The sequence below is a fragment of the Papio anubis genome, chromosome 11, assembly GCF_008728515.1.
Source record: "Papio anubis isolate 15944 chromosome 11, Panubis1.0, whole genome shotgun sequence".
NCBI classification, from domain to species: Eukaryota; Metazoa; Chordata; class Mammalia; order Primates; family Cercopithecidae; genus Papio; species Papio anubis.
The window spans coordinates 75,089,411-75,115,799 of NC_044986.1; positions in this window are offsets into that span (position 1 = coordinate 75,089,411).

The window sequence follows — 26,389 nt, forward strand, 5'->3', positions numbered from 1 at the left end:
TAATTTCTGTTGCATAACCAAGCTCACAGTTGGCCTGAGCAGGATCTGTCACAGGTGCAAAAACTGTCAGAGGAAGGAGGCAGCAGCCAGATCCCTCGCCTTGATCTGAAACCAAATCAGCAACACCCAGTGGGGATGCGGAGTGAAGCAGAGTGTTAGTGGGAGGATGTGCTGCCCTCAGGCCTGGAACAAGCCCATGTGGGCTCTATCACCACCACAAAGGCAGGTGACTAGGGCTCATTAGAGTAACTGTGATGGTGCAGGAGAGATATCACCTGGATGTCAGATTTCTGGCCACCTGGCAAGGCAGGTGTGTGCAGGAGTGACTACGCAGGGGCAGGGGCAGATAGGCTCTTACCTGCAAGCAATAGATACTGTGGCCTTGAGTGTGCAGATGGCAGCAGGGACACTGAGGCCGTCAGATGGTTCAGACTTGTGCATGAACAGGATGGGAAGGCAAAGAGAAGGAGCAGGAAGGGGAATGGCTGAGGTTCAGCCATCCACAGAAGCAGGGGCTCCTGGATGGGGGTCGGAGCAGGCTGTGGGCTTCTGGGGAAAGGGCCCTCTCTCCTTCTTCCCTGTAGCCCTCCCATGCCTGGCACAGGGCAGGCCCACAAGTGGCACTAATTAAGGGCCCTCTTGGTCAGGATATTCCACAGCAGGATCTGCAGGTGAGACAGGGACCATATCCCTCCTGCCTCCCCACCTGATCAGGCTTCATCAGGTCTCCAGGGCTCTACCAGCTGTCAGGCAGCTGCAGGGATTTGGCTGCTGCTCTGCAGGGCCCCGGGAAGGAGGCAGAGTTGAGTCCATTAGCTCAGTGCTGTTCTCTAGGGGGCACGCAGAGGGATTATCCGGCTGCTTTGCCGCCTCCTGACTTCCCAGGACCACCCCTTTGGGACTCGATCCAAGGAAGTGAGTGATCCCATCATTAGGCGTAAGGAGTCAGTAATCCTGCCACTCCTCCTCCATGAGCCTCCTGTGCACCGAGTCCAGCCTCAGGAGGAGGCAATGGGCTAGGCGGGCCAGGCCTGGCTTCCAGCCTGGGCTCTGCTTTTCACCCAGAGTGAAGCCTGGGGCACTCCCCATCCCTTCTGGGCTGTCGTTCCCCATCTGCAAAACGAGTACCCTTTTGTCTGAAAATCCTTCTAGCTCTGGCATCCTCCGACGTGTGACCAGAGGCAGACCCAGCTCCATCTCTGAGTGGGCCTGTGGGACTCACTCCCCCCATCTGTTTACTGTTCCCTCCTCCGCCCTGATGCCCAACATGGTGGACAGGGAGTATAACGACCCTGACTTGTCCTCAGTGGAAAATGATGGCCAGGAGAAATGTGAAGTGTCAGTTACCACCTGCCAAGCACAAACTGAAATGACTAGTGGTGGCCCATGTGGGAGGGTAGGGGGAAGGGTAGGAGCCAAAGGCATTCCAAGGAGAAGGGAAAGACAGAAAGGGGTATAATAAAAACAAGAGCCCCACATATTGAGGGCTTGCTTAGTCTACAACAGCACGTTACTAAGAGCTTTATGTTATATGGCATCTCACTTAATCCTTAATATCAAGGACATGTAACCCAATGGGGACAACGCCCCAAGCCTCAGGGACTCAAGGTGAAGTTAGTTTCCAGTGAAAAATGAGGTAGAAGATGATGGAGACAATACACCATGGTCCCAGAGGGTCTCCAGCAGATTTGTTCTGGATGAGGGTATTTTAGACAGTCATGTTAACATGGTCCTGAAACTTCACTAGGTTCAGTGGCTGAGAATGTTGATGAAAAGCTCAGGTGTGCAAGAAAAAATGGAATTTTCTCACTTTTCCTATACAATTCAATTTCTGTTTCTGGTCCCCATTCCAAGGTGCTAGACCCAGGACCCCGTACATGGATGACCTCTCCTTGCTCAGATGTGTGAGTTCTGGGAGCTTATACAAGTGTAGGGGTGGGTGGGGTGCTGGGTCCTTGTGTACCCTGGCTTCCACAGGCATGTCCTTCGGGCACCTGGCCCTCAGGTGTGATCCTGTAGGTGATGCAGGGCACTCCTCACATGTCTGTAAGTCCCCTGAAGCCTGGGAGCATTCTCTGCCCCTCCACACCAGGCTGGGCCACCCACACAATCCTGCTGCTGCCTCAGCTACCCAATGGGGCATGAAATGCTGCAAAGCTGCCTGAGTTGCCCCTTGTGCCTAGAAATATCCTGCAGTTCCCTTTCCAGAATTTTGCTTCCTCCCTAGCTCCTTCTGGGCTGTGGGGCGTATGGGCCTTCCTCTTGTTGATTTCACCAATCTATTTGGGAGTTATGGAGCTTTCCCGGAGAGAGTGTTCAGGGCTCATCTCACTAGGACACACTGACAACTCCATTCATACCTCTTCTTCCAGTTCCTTTGCACTGGTAATCCTCAAGGAAACCCAGACATGGGAGCGGGGACACTTGCTGTTACTCACTGTGTATCCTCCACATCATTTATCAGAGACCAGCAGTCCCAGTAGGAATGGCTTTTTGGAAACAGATGTCTAGTTTCTCTGCTTCCTGCAGCTCCATCCCCTCCCCCGGGTAGTTAGAGAGACCTCCAGGTTCTTTAGGAATATGGGCCTTGGTGAGAAAGGGAGGACCTAGCTAAAACTCTGTGTGTACAAAGACAGAGGCAGAGGTTTCAGGAGTAGAGTCACGCCAGGCCCACAGATTAGGAAACAGAGCCAAGGTGTCCTCCAGGTCTCCATCCCAGGGCTGTGAGATGCCCCCAGCAGGGTAACCTGCCAGTCCAGCCCTCCTAGTGAAGGCTCAGACATCCTCCCACCACAGCTGTGATCTATCTGTTCCAGCAGGCTCCACAAACAGAAGGAGCCCCCTAGAAAGCCACCAGGACCCCTGCCACGGAGCCCTCCAATCAGCCCTGCTCCTGCCAAATCTGTTAGTAATTTAATCAAGACTATAGGGGGAATATGGAAGACCCAAATGTACGCGCTGTGGGTCACCAAAAGGAATTCGGCCACGAGACACAATTCAGAACCACAATGTTTTGGTTTCCTCTTGTGCCAGGCTTAGGGGAGAAGTTTGTCCGTATCACCCACTGAAATAAGAAAGTAGGATCTCATCTGTCTGCCCCCAAAGCCCACAAGATTCCCAATATACCTCATTGTCTGGGAGGTTTTGTGTGGCTACTAAAGTCTGTCCTCCCCCTGGAGAAGTTCACTGCATCCCTCCCATTTTGGAGAAGGGAGGAGACACGCAGTGGGTTAGTGGGGAGTGTGTTTAAATCACAGAGGGTGAGCTCCTGTCTTCTTTGTACGTCAGCACACAATCTGCCATCTCCCTGAGTCTGTTCTGCATGAGTGAGTGAAAGTGACCCCAGTTACTGCTGTCATCAACAACACACAGGTCAAGGTGTCAAGGAAAAGGCCAATCAGACCAGATGTGAGACCTGGATCCACCCCTACCTGAACCCCAAGGACCAGCCAGGGGAGGGTGGATGTGCAGCACACCAGAGCCTCATAGAGTTCTTCAAAAGCGGGTCCCTGACACACCACCCACCACGCCTGGGGACCATTAATAGATGTTATGGGAACAAAGGGTTCTGTGGTCAGAGAGACCTGGGAAATGCTGAGTCAAAGGAGGTCGAGCATGTTTCGTTATTATAGGAATCTTTAGCTGTAAATATGCCGTATCTTGTTTACTCTCCTAGAAGGCTGCAGAATCCAGGGTCCTCTAACTTAATTTGGTCTTAACTGGCCCTTTATCTGAAGTATGGCAAGCATCACTTGGCTTCCTCAACACCCTTCTGGAAAGCAAGGCTCTGATGCTCATTAGAAAATAATCCCTGGGAAGGATGAACAGACAAAGGATGCTGGATCTGTGGGGACCCAGGGAGGCAGCTTATGGCAAGGGCGTGTGTGTCCTGGGCTCTAAGGTAGGGCGAGGCTTTGGAGGTAGGGACTTGGGGGAGAAGGATCTTGCAGAAAAGCCAGCGCCAGCATTGGAGGCATTTGAGGGTAGTGGGTGTGAACAGCACGCGGTGTCCAATTTGGCTGTGTACTTAAGAGGGAGAAGAGGCACATCAGGTTGGAAAAAGAGGCTAGATCTGTTCTCATAGGTTAGGGTGTGATCACAGCAGAATACATGGTCTCTGCAAAGGGTCCCCTATTTACAGACACCTCTTGACTGATTTCCTGTGGCCCACTGAGTTCAGAAATGAGGATGGAAGCCTGGCAGAGAAAGAACCTCTTTGCAAAACATCAGGCTCTTGGCTCTTGTTTTTTTGTGGGCAGTTTCCCTCTGACCACTCCTTTCTGACAGGAGAGTGGCACCTTTCTATTCTCTTCACCATCCTAAGATCCCGGAGAGCCTCTGCTTTGTTCAAAAGCCAGAAGAGAAGAAAAAGAATAGTATATCTTCCAGATCCTGGAAAACCTAGATGCGTGTAGCCGAGAAAGCAAAACTGTTCATTAAAACCAACCTGGGATCTTGCCAAGTGGGAGAAAGAGACTTGGGGCCAGGAGCCTCGCAATGGGAAGGAGCGGAGTGGTAGTGGGTTATTTATACTCCACTTCTGGCACTGTCTACCCATGTTCTTTCAGCTAGAGGAAACACTCCCATCCCTCAGACAGACATCTGATCATTATAATTTCGTGTTTGAAGACAGTTTTAGCCTCCTGCAGACACCATAAAATCTGCATCCGCTGCCCAGGATGGGGGACATAAAAGTTCTTTAAGAGGGTCGTAGACCTTCGCAGGATAGAATCCAGGCTGTCTCCAGCTGGGCACTGGGGCAGGCTTCTGCACCTCTGCTCACACACGCCCTGTCCACTCTCACCTTCTCCCTCTGCCCACTCAGCAGAATCCACCCATCCTTGGAGGACCACCCAGACCCCTCTCTTGCAGGGGCCCTCACTGAGTCTTCCCTCCCTGACTCTCTTGGTACTTTCTCTCCCCCCACAGTTGATTTAGTTCACTTGATGTTATACTATGCTGCCTCAGTCCCTAGCTGCCTCTTGTATACATAACCATATATTGAATGGGCTGAACTCGACGGGGCACGAACAGGAAATGGCTTTATTTCTCTCCCTTGGATGCTTTCAAACATGCCTGGCTGGATCTTCCCCACCCCCTTGATGGCATTGCAGGCATGTACCAGAGCCTCCTAGTCACATTCAGGAATAGAAAGAATTTCCCTCTCAGATATTAAACAGGTCCTATCCGGCCCATGCACAGCCTCCACGGACATCCAGTTCAAAGTTTCTCCCTCCCGGCAGCTTGGTGGGCGGAGGCCTGCGGTGGCCCGGGGATGGGTTGTGGTCAGTTCTTTCTTACTCTTCCTTTATGTCCTCCCCAAAAATATATGCTAAAGTCCTAACCCCCAGGGACTCAGAGTGTGACCTTATTTGGAAACAGTCTTTACAGAAGCGATCCAATTAGAATGAGGCGCTAATCCAATATGATGTTTCCTTATAAAAAGGGAAAATCTGAGCCGGGCGAGATGGCTCACACCTGTAATCCCAGCACTTTGGGAGGGTGAGACGGGTGGATCACGAGGTCAGGAGTTCAAGACCAGCCTGGACAACATGGTGAAACCCCGTCTCTACTAAAAATACAAAAATTAGCCAGGTGTGGTGGTACACACCTATAATCCCAGCTACTCAGGAGGCTGAGGCAGGAGAATTGCTTGAACTCAGGAGGATGAGGTTGCAGTAAGCCAAGATCGTGCCACTGCACTCCAGCCTGGGCTACAGAGTAAGACTTCGTCTCAAAAAACAAACAACAAACAAACAAAAAAACGGGGGTGCTGGGGCCAATTTGGACAGGGAGACCGACAAGCAGAGAGGGAGACAACGTGGAGATGAGTGGGGAGCAACCAATCGTGGGTCTGGAGCACACATCTCTGAGCTGGTAGGTGGAATGGGACAGGAAGACCATCCCCTGGGCCCGTTAGGGGAAGCGTGGCCCTGCCCACACCCTGACTTAGGACTTCCGGCCTCTAGAACTGTGAGCCAACAAATTCAGTTGTCTTAAGCCTCTGAGTCTGCGGGGTTTGTTTGACAGCTCTAAGAAATGAATGTATCCACCTTCCTCCTGCTTTCCCCGGGGCCAGGCAAAGTGAGGGGCTGGAGAAAAGCAGACTCTTTTTGTATGGCCACTGCTGCTGCCTCAGTTCAAGGAGAGGCTTTCAAGGTCTCTGTCAAGGCAGGTGCCCCAGTGCTGGGTGTTCTGTGAACCTTCCTCTGTGACCCCCGGGGGTGGGTTCCCATCACAGTGCCAGAAACTGCTCGCCTTCTATGGCCTCCTTTTGGCCCTGGAGAAGCTCACATTCTCTTTCCAGGGCAAAGGCGGGACTGCAGGCTGCTGCAGCTGCCCTTGGCCTCACCCCACTCCAGCTAACCTCCTGTCCTGAGTTCTAAGGTGGGACAGGTTCAGTTCCTACTCTCACTGAGTCCCCATCCCCTCCCCCCGCAACCCAGGGGACATGTGATAAACTCTTCTGGAAATTTCTGTGCCTCAGGGTGGGCTTGGAGTTTCTGCAGTGCAGTGGGCCTCCAACTGGGGAAGGAAACATGAGTCTTCTCTCTCTGCAGGCACCCCAGTCTCTGCAAGAGGTTCTCTGGAGCTCCTGCTAGTAACTTACAGGAGTGCACGGAGCAGCCAAGTCACAGTATTTTACGTAAAGTTTCCTCCACATTCACATCAATTCCCTTTCTTCTGCTTAAACAGGGTGGATGTGGGCTGAGGAGGTAAGGAGCAGGCAGTGTAGAAGCCTCTTAACAAATCCAGGAGGAAGGAACCTGGTAGCTATACTCCTTGAACTATAGGGGTATTTGACACCTATTGTCCTGGGCTTTGGGGTTTCAGTGGAAGGAGTCCCACTCCCATCCAGTCCCTTAGGAGAACAAGTCCTAGATCTAAGAGATTGGAAACTCCCTGAGCACAAGAGGCATGGGCTCTGTTTTCCTCTCCCTTCACCTACAGCCACTGGGCCAGAGAGAGCCCAGGCTCTGGAGTCCTGTGGACCCAGGTTCAAGTTCCTGCTCAGCTACTTACCCAGCTGTGCGTCTCAGGGAAGTGACCCAGCCTTTTCCAGCCTGTTTCCTCTGCTGACTTTTATGTGGGAGTGGAAGGCAAGGAAAAAAGTGCCTGCTGCAGAGTCAGGTCCAGGGACACACCAGCCATTGCTTACAGCATTTTGGGGCTGGCCCACCCTCTGAGGATACTGGAAGCATGGGGGTGACACTCCGGTGAACACTGTGGGTTTCTCCTCCAGCAAAGTTTGTTACAGGATTCAGGTTAAGAATCTCTGTTTGGACTCTCAGTGGTTTATCACCGAATTACACAGAATTGTTTAGTAAAGGAACAGCGGAAAGAGACCCAAAAGATTTTGGTATCCGATTGGGGTCCCCGAGTCATCTGAGATGGTGACGAAGTAACCCAGCACTTTGAAAAGCCTGGACCTAAATTCCCAGGGGAATTTTGTCCCCACATGCCCTTCCCACAACACTCTGGACAAGATCCAATCCCACCTAGGACTGTTCAAATGCAATCCCTCTTGTGCAATGAGCAGTGTGCTGTGGCGCAGTCTCAGTGATTCCTAAAGTTGACTAATACATGCCTTCTAAAGGGAAAGCTATCATTGCAGACCCCCAGTGTTGATGACAATTATTTTGATCATATTGTTACTTAAATATATACAAACATAAAAGTAAGTATAAATCCCTTATGCTTTTAGCTCTTACACAGCTATAAAACCAAAACACGATTACAAATTAAATGCAAATAAAGCTACAAAACCATTAAAATTCAAATTAATGGCATTAATTTAATGTGACAGATGATGTTTTGCTGAAAGTAAAACAACCAATGTTGGGTTTAATAATAGAAGGATGCATTCCCGTTTAAGTTCTGCTTGTTATGAACTAGATCGTTTTGATGTTTGGACATGCTAGGCCATCATTAGAGTTGTTATCAATATTACTATATTTTTCATGTATTACAATGGACACACTTCTAAACACAGACCTAGAATTTTGATGGAGCAATCAACTTAATAGAGCACCCCAAAATATAACAACTTAAAATATATACAAATATGTACCATTTAGTAAGACTGTATACCATTTATCATTTCCGGCTGCTAATGCTGTCTTGCAAGCTGTTGCAAACCAAGGTGGCATTCACTCAGGCACTTGCTTGCAAAGCAGTGACTACAATTCTACCAGTTTCAATGCAGAGCAGCTTATTTGTGGCTTGTCTGTGTCCCCTGTTCTGTTTGATGACTCAATCCTCCCTCCACTTATCTCTATTTGAACAATTGCTAAACCTTTGTTTGTACAGCAGTCCATGAAGTCATTTGGGCTTCATTTTGCAAAAACATGATAGTAAACCCAAATGCAAATGTGAGCTCTGCATTCCTGAAGCATTAGTTGGTGATAATATGATCATCCACACACAACCCCAATAGGATCTCATTAATATTTTTCAATTTTTGAAATTAAAATATCAGATTAGAAAAGACTCTCATATCACTCAAGGGCCCCTGACAGTACATCTGTGGATCCCACTTTGAAATCCTTGGTGCAGTAAAAGGAGGTCTGGCCTGGGAACCCAAGACTCGAGTTTTGATTCTAAGTCCTTCAATGACACACAGTGTTCTGTGGACCAACTCCCCCCTTTCTAGACTTCCTCTGCACATGATCAGTAATTGTCTTTCATTTTGGCCATCATCACACTGATCTCACCTGATCCCTCACTGAGGTCAGTATGACTGCCCTCAATGACAGATGGGGGAAACTGAAACCCAGGTACACATCTAGTGAGTGAAGGGATGGGGTTAGGAGGCAGAGCTATCTAACCCCAAAGGCACCATATGGCTGTGATTCATAAACCTGAGGCAGCCCCGCCAGAGCTCTGCCAGGTCTCTCAGGCTGCCCTGGAGAGCTTCAGTCTCTGAGGGACCCCTGTCTTGGGACCCATGACTCCTCTCAGCCACACACACACACACACACACACACACGGTCCCAGAGCACAGCACTGGAGGAAGTGGTGGAACAGCCTTGATTCATCCTCATCATCCCCTGACGACCCCCTCAGCCCAGGGCTCAGCTCTGGGGCAACATCCATTACCCCAGTGACGGGAAATTTCCCCAGGTAAATATCAGACACAGGTCCTGACAACTGAAGTTTTCTGATGGGTAAATTCATGTTTATTTATTTTGATGAAAAGACAGGTCTAAGTCTATAATTCAAATACCACTTTTATACACATGCATATGTGTATATATGCATGCACACATATATAATCACATATACACACAAGTGTGTATATACATGTGTATGTGTATAGACTTTCCTTGGTGAAAGAGAATGAAATTTCCTGGAATTGGAGCTGTGCTGGACACAGATTTGTGGTTGCCTTTTTGTAGCTGAGGTATAGCTCCACTAGGGAAGTCTTCAGAGAGCAGTTGCCTCCCTGGGCCCTCAACCACTAACCTCTCTAATCCTTGGTGCCAGTGAGACTGTAGCTTGGGTTCCTCCCCTTGGAAACCAGAAAGACTCCTCCTCTTATCTCAGAAGGCCTGCAGGCACCATCACTCTTGAGGTCCTCCCTCTCTCAGAATTGATGTGCGTGTGTCTGCAGCCTTGACATATACAATGATGTCCAGGGCTTTCTGGAATTCTGGTTCCAGTAGGAAATTCAAGTTTGGCCCTAGGAAACGATGACATTGGATTCATTCTGTTCACAGGCAAGGAAGCAATCTTTAGGGAGGACCTGCTTTAACAATCCATCCCTCCTCCTTATGGATCTTAAGTTTTTAAAAGATTATTTCTTCTAGAGGGAGTTAAGTGATAATGAACTCATTCTTTCATTTTTATGAAACAAAGACATTTATACTTGACCATCAGAGATTCTAATTGGCATGTGGCTCATGCTTATGAGACCTGCAGAGTTGATAGAATCGCAGCTAAAACAAAGACATTTGACATTTTAGTTATTCATGCAGCCTTGCTCAGGGCACATGTACAATGATCATTAAGCTGTTTGAAATAGTGATATTCCAGCACTTGTGAAAAGAATATCCTAGTGCCCACCAATCCAACATTGTGTCCCAGGAGAACTCAGGAACAGGTAGGTGAATGCAATTCCAGCTACACTTGTTCAACTGCAGGAAAACCCTACAAGTTGCTGGGCTGCAGTGGGGGAGGTAGGTCTTTGCTCTTGAGGGGTTCCTGAGCCAAGCCATTTTTAAAACTGACTGTTCTGTGTGGAGGGTGGATGAGAGGCAAGGACTAAACAGGGCTACCTTAAGGTGACACTCTAAGGATAACGTCATGATTCTTAGGGACTTTGCATCACACCTCATTCAGTACTCAAAGCCCAGGTATTTGCCCTGTCCAGCGCTGCTCAGGGATCATACCAGTTGTTCCTGGGGCAGAGTGATGAGAACCTCATATCACTGGGCGTAGGGTCTCCTGGGTTGGGCCTTGAAGGACAGAAGCCTGCTTCACTCTCAGCTTTTTGACCTAGTCCCTGCTCCCTCACTCTTTGTCTGTTCTGCAAGTCTGTACTCACCTCTCATCTGGAGCTTGCCATGGCTCCTGGGATCCCAGCTTCCTGCTGTGCTGAGGACCATGGTCTGTGTTCCCCCAGCAGCTTCCTCTTAAGCAGTCCCTGGCCCAAGCTACATGCTCAGTGAATATCCCTGCATTGACTCACTGAGGCCACTCTGGCCCAGCTGCCTATTTCTCCTATGCTGTGGCCCTTTAGTCTCAATGGAAATTGAAATCTGGAGTGTTGGACTGGCCAGTCATCCTGTGTACAGTGAGGGCCCTGTCTAACTTTCTTGTCTTTATTTCTTTCCTCAGCACAGGTTTGGGCTATCACCTGAGAACATTCAGGAGACAGTACAGGTTCCCAGATGCAATGACTCACTCAGATTGGTCTTAGCAGACCCTTCTACTGGCAAGCTCAGGTTAAGCAGAAAGGAGTGATCATTAGAAACAAATTAATCGTGGTCTCTTGATTCTGGCCAGCTACTCTGCAAAGTCTGGCCTCCTGCACCTCTTGGGATGAGGTGGGGCCTCTTGCCAAGGCAAAAGGGAGCAAGGGCCTCTGTAGGGGAAAGAAGGGCTGCCCAGGGCTGGTATCAGTTGTTCATGGGGCAGAGTGACAGGGAGCTGTTATCACTGGGCACCCAGGGTCTATGGGTCTTGGACACCATGGCCCCCAAGGTTTAAATAATAGAAAAGACCAAAATGGCTGGATTTAAGCATCTCTATGTGGTCATTGCCACTGGAGCCTCTGGGCTGCATGGGCCTCTGGCAGGAGGAGGGGGCCAGAGCCAGAAATCAATTATAGGCAAAGCCTGGCTTCCTTGGTCCTGGTGCCAGGGAGAAAAGCCAGCTGCCCCATCACTGTGTCCAGGAGAATTTATGAGTTGGATCTTGTTGGGGGTGGGTGGTGAAGGTTGAGCTCTCCAGGAAGCAGACTCTCAGAAGGAGTTTATGAAGCAGGACGCTTAAGAGGAATGCCTTGAGACAAACACCTGTGGGAAACAGGGGGGAAGGCAGGATGGGGCAGGGGAGAGGTGGAGCTGTGATGCGGCTTGACTGACACCACGGAGTTGCTGGAACTCATCTAGCCCCTCAGCATCATTTCAAGTGGGGCTCAGGCAGCCAGGCCTCTGTATCTTACCTCCCTCAGTCATTGGGTGTAAGCCATCCAAAGAAGGTCATGACCTTGGGCAAGGCGGCTCTCTGAAGAGAGGCAAAGAACCCTTCTGGGAAGGGGGACCTGGGCGGTAACACCCATCATGGTGCTACAGGGTGAGTCCCATTACCAGGAAGTTTTGGACAGTGACGAATGCCATCATGAAACTGGAAACCGCATCCTGATTCTGAAATGAAGAGACAGATGGAGTTCAGGTTAAGTTCAAATCAGATCCCAAACAGCTTCCAGGAGGCCAGGACAGGATCAGCCCCTCAGGGAATAGCAGGGAGTAGTGAGGACTAAGCAGGGTTCCATACAAGCTGGGTGGAGTACTCTGGGGAGGGCTGGGGATGAGCAAGGAAAAGGAGTATTTATTGTTCCCTCCATGTAGCTGGCCCAAGGACTGCACACCAAGGCTGGGCAGAGGGCTTAATCGCTGAGGCACAGGGTGAGTCCAGACCCCTCTACCTGGGGGAGGGGGACTTGGGAGTGGTTCAGACTCTTCCCTTCTCCTGGCCTGGTCACGATGGAAATTTGTTGGATTCAAATGAAGTGACACATGTAAAGTGCTCAGCTTGCAGTAAGCATCTCTCTGTTGGTGGTTACAATAATTACTATTATTCCATGCAGTGGGGTGAGCTGGGTAGGACAGGGTTTAACACCTCAGGGGGTGCATTTATCAGCCACCTATTTTAATATGCTGTTGGGGCTCCTAACACATTTAGGAGGGGTGCACCTTACATGTGGAACAAAGCTTACTTGTGATCTTATTCCAGGGCTAACAAGGTCTCTAACTCTTTTCTACCTCTTGATATTGATATGAAAATGGCTGATTTTCCCAACCATTTATTAATCTATCCAAAACATTTTATCAAGTACATTTTATGTGACTGTGACTATTCTGCGCAAGGAAAAATAGTAGTGACAAAACAATTTCCTCCAAAGGGCTTCTATTTTAACAGGAAAAGCAGGCAACAAAGCGTACAGTAGGTAAGCTGGTGCTAAATACCATGACAAAATATTTTTAAAAGGAAAGGAAATAGGGAATACCGTGGGGTGGGCTGGGTTTGCAAGTTCATATAGCATGGCCAGGGAAGGACCCTGGGAGGAAATTATATTCGAACAGGGACCTGAAGGCAGGGAGGGTATGCGCTCTGCAGCTGTCCTGGGGAAAGCCTGATGGGTGGGTAAAAGGATAAGTACACCCATCTTGAGCCAGGAGCAAGCCTGGCATGTCCCAAGAATAGAAGGGAGGGGGCTGAGCTGGGAGAGAGTGGCGAGGCGTTTACTCTTGGTCTGTGTGAGTCGGGGAAGTCAAGGGAGTAAGGGTGGAGGAATGGCAAGCTCTGATGTCTATTCTAAAATGATGCTCAGGTTCAGGGTAAAGAAACAACCAGAGGGCCGAGTGGAAGCAGGAAGGTAAGGCAGGAGGCTGTTGCAGTTGCTCTGGGAGCGGTGCTGGAAGTGTGGACAACGCCGTGGATGAAGGAAGACACCTAGGCTTGGAGGCCAGATCTGTTCGTAAGATGCAGGCCATGGGGATTGCTGAAGAATTGGGTGTGGGCTTTGAGAGAACCAGAGGAGTCAGAGTGATTCTGAAGTCCTTGTCTTAAAGAATGGTCAGGTTCCAGTGGCCTCTGACTGAGGAGTTCTTTTTGGACACTTGAAGTTCAATGTATCTTTGGGGCACCAACTGTATACAAGAATCTGGAGTTCAAAAGAGAGATCCAGACTGGTGAGAAAGATTTCTGTGTCCTGGTGATATAGATGACATTCACACAGTGAGGATGGAGGGGATCCCCTAGGGCTGTGTTGTCCAATCTGGAAGCCACCAGCCACACTTGGCTACTGAGCACTGGAGATGTGGCCGGTCTGCAGGGGTCATGTTACATGAAAGGGTAACATGCACAGCAGGTTTGGAAGATTTAGGAAAAAAAAGTAAAATAGCCCATTGATAATTTTTATATTGCTTACATGTTGCAAAACTATTTTGATTACATTGGGTTAGATGAAATCTATTATCAAAACTAATTTTACCTATTCCTTGGTACTTTTTAAAAGTAGCTATTGGACAATTCAAAGTTACATCCGTGGCTTGTGTTGTATCTCCACTGAAAAGCACTGGCCCAGGGAGTGGAGACATCATAGCATCGAGCCCTTGTGGCATCCAACATGTAGAGATTGGGATGTCAGGGAGATCTAGCAGAAGAGACTGAGAATGAGAAGCCAGGGAGAAGGAGGAGAAAGAGGAGGTGAAGGAGAAGCCATCAGGAGGAAGCGGTGTCCTCGACCAAGTGAAGACCATGTATGAAGAGGAGACTGACTCTCTGTATCAAATACCTGCTACTGGTCTGGTACAGAATGGACTCAAAACTGAGTATGACATTGTGCACTGTGAAGGCCACCGTGATCTTGATGAGAAGTGCTTTGGAGCAGTGGTGAGGGTGAGAAAGCCTGATGGGAGGGGGATCAAGGGAGAAGCAGGGGAGAATAACTGGAGACAGGGCATGTAGACATCCCTTTGTAGGAACTTTGCTACAAATGAGCAGCAGGAAAATTGGGATGATAGCTGGAGAGGAAGGTGGGGTAAAAAGTTTTATTTTCAGCTTAATATCGATAGGAAGCATTTTGTACACTTTCTATGGATAGACATTGTTCTAGGTGCCTTGTATGTATTAACTCATTTAATCCATCAAGCACTCCATGAGGTAGTTACTATTTTGCTTACCCATTTACAGTTGAAGAAATTAAGGCACAGAGAGGTTAAGTAACTTGCCTAAGGTCACACTGTAGTTAAGGAACAGAGCTAGGATTTGAACCTCAGTCACATGGCTCTGAGGTTATGCTTTAACCACCATGCTATCTGCATCTTTATGCCTGACAAAAATTCAAAGAGAGAGGAAAATTGATGATGCAGGCTAACTGCAAGAGGATTCCTGGAGATTTTTTTCTTTGGGGAAGGCAAGATGAAATGGGGTGGAGTGGGCAAGCAGAGGACTTGTGTCCAGCCAGAAGGAGGGACAGTGTATGGTGCACGGTGCTGCGGGCTGGCATGCAAGTTCCCAAGATCAGCAAGGCCCTCCACTAAATGAAGTGGGGCAAGGAGGTGCTGGTGGTCTGCAAGGGAGATGATCGGTGAGTCAAGAAGACACTGGGGCATTGCCAGGAGCATGGGACCCCTTGAAGCTCAAGGGCATGAGACAGGGTGTAGACCACTTTACTCCAGCCTCTCCTTAATGTTTAAAATGGGGGGTGTCCAGGCCTGTCCTGTGCCCCAGGGCTAGTCTCAGACTCCGTCCTGGGCCAGCCCTGGGAGACACCCCGGGGCCACCCTGGGCTCAGAGGATGCCAGACAGGCGGGATGGCACAGAGGCAGGTCTGTGCAGGGTGGTGGGAGTTCATCAGGTAGGGACCGGCCTGTAACCAGCTGAGGATGGTTGGAAGAGCCTGGCAGCTCAGTCTCCTGACAGACGGAGGGCTGAGGGGGCTGGGCCTGCTGAAGAGGGAGAGGGCGGGAGTGGACATCAAGAAGAAGGGCCTCCGGGGCTTTGAAGGGGCCCATGGTGGGCTTTTGAATCCCTCCATCCAGGGTCAGCGCACCCGAGCCCCCGTGCTCGCCAATAAAGTGTGTGGGATGGCCTTCAATTATAGAAGCGTAGCCAACCAAATCAGCTTTCAGATAAATTATGTATGCTGAGGCCTGCAAGGGAGGGAGCCCGGCTGCATGAGCAACGTGTTCATTTTCATAAAACCCTGCAAAGTTGCAGTGGGCTGGGGAGAGGATGGGGGGAAGAAGAAAGATGATTAGATTAGAAGAGGCCTGCTGTAAATAACACACAAACAGGACATTTTGTTTCTTTTTGGGCTGTCTTTTGTATCGTGTTTTATGTGTTTTATACAACGGAAGAGAGCAGAATACAACATCTAGGAAATGTTAATGAGGGTTATTTGCTATTTACCTAGGCTGGGGGTCTGAAGAAAGGGCTGGGGTGGAGGTGAGGGGGGTGTGTAGAAGATTGGATTCCATGCAAATACAGACATCAGGGAGTCTGGAAGGCTTTGGAACGGAGCTGGACTGGAGGCCTATCAGGTCCCCGTGGAGAGGGAAAGAAAGCAACAAATCCTATGGGCTGGAGGGTATTTTCCTCCTGCTCAGGGGCCAGCCGAAGGGCCTGGATGGGAGGGAGGGGTCCTAGTGGGAAGACAGGTCAGCCCCAGAGAGGAGGCAGGTTGGGTGACTGGGAGAGTCCCTCTACCCTGAAATCTGGGGGACAATGACAAGCCGGGGTGTCATTTCTGCCTGCCACAGTTTATCCCCACCCCCAACCCATGGGAAAGACAGGTAGAGGTAAGAACAATGGAGCCTTCTTCCCTGGGGAGTTAAGAGTGGTCTGGATGATGACTACAGCCACTTCCTCCCAAATTGACAGCACTCAAGCTTTGGTGAAGCAGGTGACACACAGGCCTCTCTTACTCTGGGTGATGAGATGAGAGGACAGCTGTTCTCCCTTCACTCAAGGCAGCACTCGGAGGTGTCCAGGAGGCGATCTGCAAATCATCCCACGGAGTGCTCACAGCCGGTTTCTCCTCAGCCCCGCTGCATGGAAGGACTAAGAAAAACAGGCTGCATGGGCCGGGCTGCGATTTCAAGTTCCCAGGTCATCTCCTCACCCGTGATGCGCCTTTACTTCTCTGTTTTCCTCCAGAGTCACCACTTTGTGGCCAGTTAGACAATCAGGCAAGGCTTCTTGGAGGAGGTGGTGCTTGTGTTGGGCTTTGAAGGATAGAAAGGATTTCAACAGGGATGGTAATATTATCATTCCTATTTTACAGATAAGAAGCTACAGCTAAGAAAGCTTCACTGGCTTATCCAAAGTCACTTGGTTAGTAAATAATACATTGAAGATGCCAATCCAGGTGTCCTAATACCATACCTTATGTTTTTCCTACTATGAGTCTCTTCATTCCCTTACCACTCCAGAGAATGGCAGGGTTGAGAGGGTGTAGTGAGACATGGAACCTTTCTGTGTGGTGGGCTGATTTATATATTCCTGTATTCCCATGGCCCAAGGGTGCTACACTGTGTAACCCAACAGGGCCACTGCATGAAGGGCAATCCCCTGGAGTTGTGTAGTGCACAACTTGAACATCTGTACCTGGCAGCCTTACCTGTATAGGTTACATGGACATGATATATGTTCAATATGTATTATTTTGAATGAGTAAATAATGTGCATGAAGAACAACAACAAAAAACCTGTATGGGACCATGTTTTATAACTGTTGTTAGGCAGCTGATTCTGTCAGTTGCCAGTGACAGAATCCTAACTCAAATTGGTTTTGGACACAAGAACATTTATTATTTTGAGTAACTGAAATGTCTAGGTTCTGGAGGTACAGCCAACTTCAGGCACGGCTGGGAGCAAGGGCCCATAGGATGTTGACAGAAATCTGTTTCAGTCTCTAGACTCTGCTTGCCTTTGTGATGGTTTCATTTTCCCAAAAGATCTCCCCACGAGATTGCAAAGATGGCCTCTAGCAGCTCCGAGCTTGCAGGAACTCTGGCAATAAATGAGTCTTTTTTTCCAGTAATCCCAGCAGAAGTTCTGGCTCGAGGCTCATTGGACCACTGTGAGTGATATGTCCACCTGTGAACCAGTCACGGAGGTGGAGGTTAGATGATGTTAGAGGTGCGATAAATTGATTGGCAGGCTTGGGGCTTGGTGGAGGAGGTTGGGGCATGGAGTGCCCTAAACCACATGGACAGAATGCGGAAGAGGTGTGTTCCCTAAAGAAAACTGAGATGCTATTACCAGAAGCAGGGAGAATGGATGTTGGGCAGGAAAAACAACAGATGTCCCCTTCTGTGGCAGAACGCTTTTGTCAAATAAAATCTTTCTTGGAAGCTAGACATGCAAACCAAATACAAACAGGGCTGTCCTGGGGATGCCAGTGTGGGGAGGAGATGTTCGGAGGCATCATTGCTTCCTGAACATAGCCTGTGCATTTTTAATGCCACATTTCTGAAAAAGCTGTCCCCCCATTTGGTAATTTATGTCCTCCTTTTATTTACTTGCCTCTTTACCGTAAATTAAATACTCATGTACTGTAGCTCCTACTTTCCTCTTCCCCAGCACAGGGTTTTCCAAAGGGTACGACACAGGCATTGTTCTTCTGAAATGTTCTGAAACTCTTTGCATGATCAAGTATGTTTAGAAAACATTCCACTTCTCTTGGTGAACTGTAAAGCTTGTTAGCATTTTAAAGGTTCTGAAAGGTCCTGCAGTTATCTGTTGAGCTTCATTCAATTCAGGGTTTTCCTAACGCAGTTATCCATAAAATCTGCTTTTCTCTTCACCCAGCACTGAAGGATTTGGAATTTTCTGGGAGACATTGCCAGGGAACATTGCACCTGGCATGTTTTTCTGTGCTCACTGGTTTTATGGGTATAGAAAGAGTATTTCCTCCTTCTAGACCAGAGTCTCCTCTGGGCATCCAGACCCTCACTGGGCCTTGATGAACAGGGTTTTGCTTGAACAAATGAGGGGCAAATGTGGGAGTTAAAACTGTGCCCTTGGAAATGATGGGAGAACTCTTGACTTGGCTCAGATTCTTTTCGGCCCCCAGCCTGGCTGCCACTGGTGCCTTGTCCTGGCTGGCCAGTGAGTACTTTTCTCATACCCTACCCATTTCACAGATGAGGAAAGTGAGGCACCACAGACAGGTGCTAGATGAGGAGACTCAGTGCTTCTCTTGCAGAATGTAGGGATTTCTGTAAAGCAGGGAGAGTATGGGTTTGCATTCCAGCAGGCCTGGCTTGGCATCCCAGTTTATCCACTTACCAGCTGTGTAACTTTAGCCTGCTTACCTCTCCTCTCTGAACTTCATTTGTTCTCATCTTACAACAGAGTGACTAATGATGGTTGAAGGAGAGCCAGCGAGTAACATAGCTAATGGATGCCTGGCTGCAGTGCCAGACTTGGATAGGTAGGGTCATTTGGATGGCATGCCCATCCACTGTTGTTTATCCCCTCAGCCTGTCAGCCTGGAGTAAGCTCAGCTCGGTGCACCACGGGAAGGCGTAATTGGCCACTGGTTCAATCCAGGTCAAGTCCTTTGATAGCACACTCCAGTACAAAGCCACCCATGGACAGAGAGCTGTCTGAGCGGGACCACAGCTGACGTCCTCTCAGCCACATCCTCTACAAAACCACCCAGCTGCAGCCAGAGAGAGGCACTCGCTTAGTCCCCTGCAGGTAGCAAAGGGATGAGTTTTATAAGATTACAGGAGGGTGGGCAGGGAGTCAGGGGCCTGGCTCAGCCAGAACTAAGTGTTTCTGTGGACTTGGACGTGGGTCTTGCCCTATCTGGGCCTCTGTTCCCTCTTCTGTTAACCTGGGGCACTGGACTTACGTTCTCTTTCTTCCCCTTTCAGTCCTAGAATCTGATCTTGCTTCTGTGATTTTGAGAGGTCAGGAAGGGACAGTTTGATGGACATTCTGAAGGCCTCAGGTTCTGATCCTAGCTCTGTGACCTTGGGCATTTATTCATGAATTTACTGCCATGCCAGGTGCTGGAAATATTAAAGAGGACGAGACAGGATTATCACTGCAGCATCAGTGAGTCCGCAGGGGGAGGAGATGTGCAAATGGCCACCCCGTGGGGTGGAGGGCGGCACTAGGCACCAGAGGAGTCACATGGTGGGCCTGGAAGGCTGGGCCCAACTGGTCAGGGAAGGCTTTGCAGAGACCTCGGGGAGCCGACACCTAGAGGAGGAGGTGGAGGCGTGGGGGCCAGAGGAAGGCGCTCCAGGCTGAAGGCACAGCTCGTGCAGAGGATAGTGGCGTGGAAGGGCCCCGTGTGTGTTGTTACCCCCTCTGCTCCTGGGACTCCAGGAGCTCCTTCCTGGGCTTATGTTCTGTGGCATGAGAATTATGGGGGCTTGGGTGTGGAATGAGGTGCTCCCCAGCCTTGAGCTGACAGGGAGTGTGGTGTGGATGAGCAGATGGGGTTCTGGGACCAGAGTTCCTGAGCACAAATCCCAGCTCTGTGAATTTCTAACTGCCAGGCCCTGAGTGCATCACCTCCCAAGCTGTGCCCTCAATTTCTCCCTCACCTAGTGGGGATGTCGGTGGTCTCCGGTTTATAGGATCGAGCAAGTTAAGCGTACAGAGCGCTTAGAGCCATTTCTGGAAGGCAGTCAATACTCAATAAACATTAGCTGTCCCTCCCTATTTTAAAAATGAAGAAAAATGAAGGTCTGAGGGAGTCAGCAGGCTGTCTAGAGGGACACAGCCCAGATGCTTGCAGGTCCAGCCTCGTCCTCCCTCCCCTGCCCTTCCCTCCCTGCTTCTCACTTTTACCTCCCTTCCTCTCTCCCTTCTTTCCCCCCTTCCTCTAACTCTTGCACTTCATCCCCTCAACTCCCCCAGCCAACCCCTGAAAGGCCTCTAAATGCCTGGGACCTGCTGCAAAGCTCTTTGATCTGACCAGACCACCGGCGCCTCTGGCTGCCTGGCACCCTGAGTGAACCCTCTGCCTCCCACTTTGGGGCCTGTGCTGAGGCCTGGGGCAGAGTCTGGGCCTGATATCTATTCTACCTCCCCCACAACCACTCCCTGCCTCTCCCCTGCCCCGAAGCTCTGAGCTGCTTAGCTGCTTCCGGAGGGAAAGCAGCACCTGGGATCTGTCTTCAGAGACAAGCAGCTTCCAGGCCTCCCCACAGGGCAGACTGAAGTCAGCTCCCTCCCACTGAAAATGAATGGCTCTCACACAGCCGGGTCACCCCAGAACCCCAGCGACTGTGGGCTTCCTGCCCACCCATGGGAGGCTCTTTGGGGCCAGTTTCTGAGCCTGGTAAATACAAGCTTCCTCTCCTTCCTCCACAGAGAGCTGAGAACAATCGCCCACTCTGAACCTGAAATCCGGTGGAGGCCTGTGCTAATGAGTGTGCAGGTTTCGCTGCCCCCGGAAATCAGGCACTGGCTCTGGGCACTCAGCAGCCGGATGATTGAAAGCCCAGTAGGGCTCCCAGCCCTCCCCCGCCCCCCACTCTCTTTTTTGTGTGTTGTCTGCATCACTGCCCAGACCAATCTATCTCTTCATGCTGAATTTTTTAAAGCCAAATTGGAAAAAAATTGGAAGTAGCCTGCGTGCTATTCCCCCGGGCTCCAAATGGGCCCTCCAGTTAGGGGAACAAAATACACTGTTTTAATTTATAATAATAATTATTGTTATTATCATTATCCACAACAATGACAATACCAGTAATCCTACGCATGGGTAGGCCAATGTACAGCACATAAAGTGCTTTTCCAGCTGTGATTTCATTTGGGCCTCATCCCCCTGTGAACCTGCTCCCGCCCCACCCCCTCAGCCCCTTTGTCTGTAATCCGAGCAGGCCAATTGCCTGTTGACTCTCAGCTGGGGTGGGAAGGCCAGTCTCAGGCTCCCAGGCCCTGCTTTTCCCATGTCCTCTCGAAGGGATCACATTAGCAACACATTTTTTAGCAGACGTGGCAGAGCACCTGCTCTGCTCGGGGAAGGGCTCCGGACCTGTCAGAAGGAGAAGATAGGACTTTGCAGTCACTGGCCTCCAGTGAGATGATAGAGAAAGGCCAGATAATCTTAACTCCACACTATAAGAGCTATGCATGGCCTTTGGGAGACTCTGGGCTCAAAAGTTGAAGTCAGCTTGAGGAATGCCTCAAAGGCCATTTCATCCGATGTGGATCACATTGCAGACCTCACAGTTTCAACTTGTCATTGAATTGTAACGTACGTACAGAAAAATACAAAAAGCATGACGGTACAACTCAATGACTTTTCTCAAACAGAACACACTCACATAAGCAGCCCCCGACTAAGAAATGGAAGCCCCCTTCATTCTCCCTTCTAATCACTCCTCCCAACCAGGGTGAGCACCATCCCAACGTGAAACAATGTAGATTAATGCTGCTGCTTTTTATATTCATATGACTGGAGTCATACACACTATGCAGTCTTTTGTGTCTGGCTTCTTTTGTTCGATGTTATGATGTGATATTCAACATCACTGGATACTGTTGTAGATTTTTCATTTCACTGCTCTGTGATATTTCACTGTATGAACATAGTGAAATTTAGGTATCCATTTATCATGGATGAACATTTGGAGGGTTTCAAGTTTTTGGTTATTATGAATAAAGCTGTTTATGAATATCTTGTACTTGCTGGGTTTTTTGTACTTGTGTGCACATTTCTGATGAGCAAAAACCAAGGAGTGGAAACATGGAATCATTGCATATGAGTAAGTACTTTCAGCTTTAGGAGCTATTGACAAACAGTTGCCCAAAGTGGTTGCACCAGTTTATATTACTGGTTTTTAGGATCTATGTGGCAGTACCTCTAATTCCATGAATCTATAGATCCTTGGATGATCTGATGGAAGCTGTGGAATTTTGCCCCAGAAATACACTTATAATTCTGCATGTGATTTCTGTAAATTTATGAACCCTGTCAACTCAACCAGGTCCAAGGATTCCTATGAGGCCTCTTGTTCTGAGCTCCAAATTCTAAGGTATGTTGTCCACATTTTGATTCTGGGTTTTAAATTCTTCGACTGGATGGAAGACTTAGAACTTAACAGGGCTAGGTGTGGTGGCTCGTGCCTTTATGTAATATCAACACTTTGGGAGGCCGAGGTGGGCAGATCACCCTGAGGTCAGGAGTCCAAGGCCAGCCTGGTCAACATGGCAAAACCCCGTTTCTACTAAAAATACAAAAAATTAGCCATGTGTGGTGGCGTGCACCCATAGTCCCAGCTACTCAGGAGGCTGAGGTAGGAGAATCGCTTGAATCTTGGAGGCAGAGGTTGCAGTGAACTGAGATCGTGCCTTTGCACCCCAGCCTAGTGACACAGCAAGAAAAAAAAAAAAAAAAGAACTTAACAGAGCACCAGCAAATCACGGGCACCAAAAACAAAACAATTTTAAAAAAAAAAACTATCTTTGAAAGAATTTTATAATTTCACAGATAGCATGGACATGACATATTCGTCAAAGGAAAAATTATAATGTTGTTGGATGTCGTTGCACATATCTAACAGATTAGAGTTAATTCACTTTACATTATATATGGGAGGCACATAATCTTTTCAAGGCAAAGTGCTTTTAAATGCCTTCACCTGGCCCTAGTGATCCCATCAATGATGCATAAATTGCATTTGGTCAGTGATTATCCCATGCTGCACTGGGGCATCTGTGTGATGAGGGGTCCCTGGCTACTAAGGGCTCCCGGTCCCATTGGATCCTCACCACAACTCTGCCAGGTGGCTGGGCTGTGTGTCACCAAGCACATGGGCAACACAGCCCACTGTAAGGGAAATGGGGGCCAAAAGGGTCAGTCAGAGAGAAGCCTCTGCAGGTGAGTGGTGGCTATAGGAACCGGGCTTCTGGCTTAAGAACAGGGGCATGGAAGGAGTGGGAGTGGAAAGCTCCCTCCATCTTTCTGCAAAGCAGCACAGATGAAGAGGGAGCTCGCTAAAGCACAGTGCTGGGATGGACGGTAGAAACTCTATGAAGACAGGTTTCTGTTTGATGTGAGAAAGAACATCCAAGTGTTCAACTGTGTAATGATGGAAGCCAGGTGCTTGAGGGGTAGTGAGATCCTTGTCCCTAGAAGCATGTAAGCTAATGCTGGATGGTCACTTGACAGGGACGCTGATAAATTAAATAATCTAGGTTTCCTTCAACCCTGAGCTTGTCATCCTCAGAATCTAGGTCTCCTGATCCCACCACATGCTCTTTCCTCCTTGCCGCTGATCTAATGGAGCACAGTTTGCACAGTGCACTGGCTCAGCCTGGGCAGCAGGCAGGAGCCTGCATGAAATAACCTGTGCTGCAGTCAGAGTGACAGAGTGTCTGTAGAAAGCATTCAAGATCTCCCAGCAGCTGTGACTAGTATGAGCAGGTCTCTGTGGATTCAGGCAAATATTTTCCATTTCATAAAATGTGGTACAATGTTACCTCTGTGTTCTTGGAAAAACTAGCATGGGGGAGGAAGTGTTAACTCGATGGCCTTGTTCCCTGAGCGCTGGTGGTCGTCTGCCTTGGCAGTTTCCTGAGGCCTCCCACCCCACTGGGCCCCATCACGGGGGAGAGCTGGATGAGCCCACTGCTGCTGGTCCATGGTCGGAGGTGGGTGTGGAGAATCCCTGACCACCTGAAGGGGAAATAGAGTGCAGAGAATAACTGGAACCCTAGGAAGGAAGAACTCTGTTCTGTTCCCATTTCTGCTATGGCCCCTCAGCCATGCCCCTCCCTTCATCATCGCTCCCTCTGCCCTCTGCTGGGACTAGTGCAGTGGTCTCTTCCCGGAGCTCACCTCCTCCAGTCTCTCCTTATTCGGAGCCAAGAATGCCACATGCTTGGCATGGCTACCATGCCACTCCCTTGCCCCTACAGACTTTACCATCAGTCTCAGGATTCCTCCCAGACAGCCTCTAATAAATGATTAATTCACCTGAGTGGGCAGTGACAGGGAAACTGATTTGCCAAATGTACCTCCTCCATGCTTTCGACAGAGCACCCTTTCAAAGAACAGAGCAGAGCTCAGATGACATCATCCCTCCCTGCCTCCCCGCCTCCTACTTCTCATCAGAAGCACGCACGAAAATAGCTTTCCAGGTTTCTCATGGTGCTTCATAACAAAGACCAAACTCAACTGTGTGGCGCTGGAAGCTTGTGTCAATTTGATCTGGTTGTGGAATCTTTTCTTCCACACAGCTTGCAATGCTTGCTCAGTTTTCTTTTGGAAGATATGAAGAATGGTCACACTACTCCATCCGACCCCATCCAAATGCTCTGCGCTTCAGAGGCCAAAGACATGCTGTGCTGTCCCATCTCTCAGTGACTGCCCAGGTTGTGCCCTGGCCTGGAGTGTCTGTCCCACATTCCCCAGCATACAGAGATGTCTGGGCTTAGGGGGATGCCTTCTTCAGCTTTCGGTGATGTTTGCTGCATGGACATTGCTGAACTTGAAATAGGATCTGAGCCTCAGGTTATTCGATTTCCCTGAATATCCAGTTCCTGCCCCTGCCCTGGATCAAGGGTGGAGGGCTCTGTGGTCCAGGAGCCCAAGAAGGCCCTTACGGTACAGCCTCTTCCTGCCAATCCAGCCTTGCTGCAAGGTCCAGATAAGCCCCTTACGTGGGAGCTTGAGCAGAGATCCCAGTTTGTGTTTAGTAGAACAGCTACAGTAAAGCTTGCAATCCGTAGGTGTTAGAACACTCATTGGAGTCTCACTAGCACAGTGGACACCTCTCATTAGGGTGTCATTAGCTAGCTGCCTCATTTGCATGTTCAGATCAGGCTCAAGCTTCATGACAGCAAGGACTATAGAAGGACCAGCAGGGCTGTGAAGACCCCTGCACATATTTCAGTCTTGAGGGGGACCACACAGGGGTCGGTGATAAGGGCAGAATTAGAGCCCTTACGGTGATCACACAGAACACACCAACACAGTCTCCCAGTTGCTCACTCCAGACACCCTGGGAGATCCCTGTGGTCTGCTTTCTCTTCTCCTTCATATCAAACCCAACCGTCCTCTGTCAGTTCCTTTTCCCCAGTGCAACCGCCTTTGGTTTTCTTCCTTTCATGCTGGTGTCACCGCATAGCCAGCTGGCGGCACAGCTTCCCACTTGCCTACATGGCCCTGGGTCTCCACTCCAGCAGGCTGCATGAGCTCTCAACGCTCATACATGGACTGGATTGTGTCTTCCCCCGCTAAACTCTTCAATAACTTCCTGTTGAACTTGGAAGAACGTCCAGATTGCTTCCCATGGGGCTTGCATCCATGTTCTAGCGTGTCCCACCCCTACTGGCCCCCACGCTCCAGCCACTCTGTTCTGGGACACGCAGCATGCCCCCACCTGGGCTCTGTGCTTGTTCTTCCCTCTGCCTGGGTCACATGCCTCCCAGATCTTGCGTGGATGGTTCCTTGTCATTCAGGATAAGGGCTGGTGGGTCTTGATGCCTGCTGTGTGCATACATGCGTGTGTACCTGTGTGCAAGCCTGTGGGATTGGAGTGGGCAAGAGAAGAGCAAGGAATGGTGGGGCTGGAGGAGACAGCTCAGGCTGGGAATGAGAACACACAGCAGATACCTGGTGAAAAAGAAGCCATGCTGAAAGGCAGGCTGTGTGGTTGGATGGACTTGGCTTCCAGCCCTCATTTCAGCCCTAAATGGCTGTGGGACCTCAGCCAAATTACTTTCTCCTCCAAGCCTCAGTTTCTCTATCTGGAATAATGAGATCCTCATCACAGCAAACCTTCAGGGCCATTGTGAAGGCAGCAATAACTTAGATGAAGGATCGCAGGCAGTGCCTGGCACAGCATCAGGACTTAATAAATAGTAATGTTTTAATTTTAAGTAGAAATCAATGTAACAGAGAGACATGAGCTGGGGCACAGAAGACTAGCATTCATGCTTCTGACTATTGTGTGACCTTAGGTAGCCAGCTGCCCCTCTCTGACTTCCGCCACCACCAACATCCCACAATTTGGAGGGAATGGGTATGTTTTTTTCCCACTGAATCTTTCTGGCAAGTGGGGCCAGAACAGCTCTCAGTATCACAAGAGGACCACAGAAGATTCATAATAGGGTACCAGACTTAGGCTGGGAGACTCGACAGTCTCTGTGGTGAAGACACACATGATAAGAAGTATTA